Below are 4154 nucleotides of genomic sequence, written 5' to 3' on the forward strand. Positions count from 1 at the left end.
TCCATGGGGTCTCGGCTATTAGGTCTTGGTAGAGACAAAACATCTGACCATAAAATGTTAAATGACCATAAGGCCAGAGCCACAGTGGTTACACTGGTCATTTACTTTGTGTGGAAAGATAATTTGTGTGTGTGTGTGTGTGTGTGTGTGTGTGCGCACGCGTGTGTATGTGTGTCCTTGGACAATGGCCAGTGATTTGTCTGGTTGATCAGGAATGGAAGGGAAAAGGACTGGAAATTTAGGGTTAAGAATTTCTAAGAGACATATGGCTTGTTACTTTAAATGATTGTAATTGTAGATTCATTTGGTCCAGTAAAAACTGTATTAATCATTATCTAAACCAGGTATATTTCAAGTGTTCTTCTGTAATTGTAATATAAATAGTATACTTTACATTCATAAAATTTAAAATTCTTTTTTGAAAGCCTGACATATTCATGTTTGAATATTTGTTTCTTTATTGGATTCTTATGCTTAAATCCTTGGTTTAATTTAGTAATTGGTTAAAAAGCAAAACATAACAAAACAAAAACTTCTTCATCTAGGTATGTAGTCTGCCATACATACCCTCTTAAAAACTATTCACAATAAAATATATTTTTTGGGAATTTTGGGAGTAAGGGATATACTGAAACATATGAATAAAATGTAATATTAGCCCATTATCTAAAACTACATAAAATTAGTGAAATTGGTTTGGTAATTTGGTCTATATTTTTTAAACCTAAGAATTTTATAAATGGATTATTTTTCATATGTTATTATTTCATCAAAATTACTGTCATATTTTAATCCATTAATTAGTATCTTTTCTATAGTTGTTTTAGAAATGGTTGTATTTGACTAAGTTGATATGTGTAAAATACATTACATATATGTAGGTACGTATATATATATATACATATATATATATATATATATATATATCACTTTTTAAAAAAAATAGCTACTGAAACAACAAAAGACATATTTCGAAGGCCTCCCAAAAACTTGGAATCAGACTCACTACATCAGGGAGCTTTGAAATTTTTTATAGAACTAGATTTTTAGAGAACAGAACTGGGGGAATTAGACAGAAGAGTAAATAGAGTTACAAATTATATTAATATACTAAAATTATCACATAGCAAAAATGATTTGCCCTGTGGTCTTAAACTGATATTTATAAACTTTGTTAATAAAATTCTGTCTTTCTGTTTAGAATTACAGTTGCCTTATCTTTTTTGCCTCCTCTTGGTCAAGTAACAGTGCTTTAATTCGTTATGCACCTTCACTATATATAAAGCAGAAACAGACCACTCTAATTGATCTGCATCAGTGAGTTCAGATAATCTGATGGGTCTAATCTTTAAACTAAATTGTTGCTTGGAATTCCAAGTTAAATTGACATCATCTAAAAGTATAGGTAGTATCTGCTCCTTTCAAATAATTAATAAAAAATTAAATTTGTAAAGCAAGGTTCACTCAAAGTGTATAATGTTAGAAGACCAGGGGCAGGAGGATTCATTGTGTATAACATGAAAAGACTGAAATGTTCCCATGTGCTTATATTTGATAACTTCTGAAGGAGGTTCATTTTATCTGTCATTTACTTCAAGGTACAGGGTGTTTTTTTTTTTTCCTTTATTCAATGACTAATTTTTAATTAATTTAACACAAATGATGAGGAATCAATTAGAAAGGCAATAAATAATAAGCAATAAGTAATAACCGAGTGCCTTACATAAAGGACAGAGTCCATTTTTAGTAGACTATCACAATATGCTTACCTATTCTGTGTAGCTGAATTGAAAAAGAATAACAAAAAAATGAGAGATAGATGGATAGATGTATATATAGAGAGAGAAATTGATAAACTGAGATGATAAAATAATGAGAAACAAAATACTCAGAAAGGCTATGTAAGCATATGTTAGAATTATAATTTGTTTTTGAAATTTCATGGTAAGGAATATTTAGATAATATGTGAAATATTTCATTTCCATTTGGAAGTAGTTGTAGTAACAAAAGTATAATGTAAATTATTGAATTAACATGTATTTTATGATATTTATGAGGTTTAATAAGTACATTAAAATGATCATTATAAAGTAGTCTTGTTCTGCTTTTTCACAATGGATTTGCTGCCAGAACACAGGTGTCATGAAAACCACTGCTAACTCTAAGCCAAAATGGGAAAGGAAAAGATTCATATCAACATTATTGTCACTAGACGGTGAGATTCTGATAAGTCTACAACAACTGCACATCTGATCTACAAATGTGGTGAGACTGACAAAAGAACCATCAAAAAAATTGTAAAAGAGTCTGTCGAGATGGAGAAGGGTTCCTTCAAGTATGCTTGGGTCTTGGATAAACTGAAAGCTGAATGTTAAGAGTGGTATCATGCATGCCCTGGGACACGAAGATTTTATCAAAAACATGATTACATGCACATCTCGAGCTGACTGTGCTGTCTTGATTGTTGCTGCTAGTATTGGTAAATTTAAAGCAGGTATATCCAAGAATGGGAAGACTCATGGGCATGCCCTCTTGGCTTACCTGCTGGGTGTGAAATGACTAATGGTTGGTGTTAACAAGATGGATTCCACTGAGTCACCTTACAACCAGGAGAGACATGAGGAAATTATTAAGGAAGTCAGCACTTACATTAAGAAAATTGCCTACAACCCTGACACAGTAGCATTTGTGCCAATTTCTAGTTGGAATGATGACAACGTGCTGGAGCCAAGTGCTAAAATGCCTTGGTTCAAGGGATGGAAAGTCACCCATAAAGTTGGCAATGTTTCTTGAAGCTCTGGATTGCGTCCTCCCACCAACTCATCTGAAAAGCCTTTGTGTCTGCCACTCCAGGATATCTACAAAATTGGTGGTACCAGTACTAGCCCTGTGGGCATAGTGGAGACTGGTGTTCTCAAACCCGACATGGTGGTCACCTCTGCTTCAGTCAATGTAACAAGTAAAGTCTGTTGAAATGCACCATGAAGCTTTGAGTGAAGTGCTTCTTGAGGACAGTGTGGGTTTCAGTGTCAAGAATGTGTCTGTCAAAGACATTCACCGTGGCAATGAGGCTGGTGGCAGCAAAAATGACTCTCCAGTGGAAGCAGCTACCTTCACAGTGATTATTCTGAACCATCCAGGCCGAATCAGTGCTGGATATGCACCTGTGCTGGATTGTCATACAGCTCACATCACTTGCAAATATACTGAATTGAAGGAGAAGATTGACTGTCATTCTGGTTAAAAGCTGGAAGATGGCTCGAAGTTTTTGAAATCTGATATTGCTGCCATTGTTGATATGATTGCTGTCAAGCCCACGTGTGTTGAGAGCTTCTCTGACTATCCTTCTCTGGGTTGTTTTGCTTTTTGTGACATGAGACAGACAGTTGCTGTGGGTGTCATCAAAACAGAGGACAAGAAGGCAGCTGGAGCTGGCAAGGTCACCAAGTCTGCCCTGAAAGCTCAGAAGGCTAAATAAATATTATCCCCAATACTTGCCACCTCAGTCTTAATTAGTGGTGGAAGAATGGTCTTAGAACTGTTTATCTCAATTGGCCATGCAAGTTTAATAGTAAAAGACTGGTTAATGATGATGACACATTGCGATACCTTCAGAAGGAAAAGGGGAATGTTTTGTGGACCACTTTGTGTGCATTTGTGGTAGTTTTTAAGTTATTAGTTTTTAAAAATCACTATTTTTTAATGTAAACGAATTGACCAAAATCTGTCACAGAATTTTGAGACCCATTCAAATAAAGTTTAACGAGGAAAAAAGTTATGTTCAAATGTATTGACAGTTTCTTATAATTGGTATTATTACTAAATCTAAGTTGTTTAAATCCAAAAATAATAAAATGCAGTTTAAAATTTTACTGTTGAAGGGCCCATACACTGAAACTATAAGACATTATTAAAAGAAATTGAAGAAGAGTCAAAGAAATGGAAAGATATTCCATGCTTATGGACTAGAAGAATCAACATACTTAAAATAACCTTGTTACCCAAAACAATATACAGATTTAATGCAATTCTCATCAAAATCCTAATGGTGTTTTTTTAAAGAAATTGAACAAGAAATGATCAGATTTATATAGAATAACAAAAGATCCCAAACAGCCAAAGCAAGTCTGAAGAAAAAGAACAAACCTGGAGG

The 4154-nt window shown here is 33.9% G+C and overlaps 1 pseudogene; it reads left to right on the forward strand.

Moving 5' to 3' along the window:
* The first annotated feature begins 2172 nt into the window (after positions 1–2172).
* Positions 2173–3479, forward strand: LOC120617139 (elongation factor 1-alpha 1-like; annotated as a pseudogene).
* Positions 3480–4154: the final 675 nt, after the last annotated feature.

Source organism: Pteropus medius, unplaced genomic scaffold, assembly GCF_902729225.1.
Source record: "Pteropus medius unplaced genomic scaffold, Ma_sr-lr_union100, whole genome shotgun sequence".
NCBI classification, from domain to species: Eukaryota; Metazoa; Chordata; class Mammalia; order Chiroptera; family Pteropodidae; genus Pteropus; species Pteropus medius.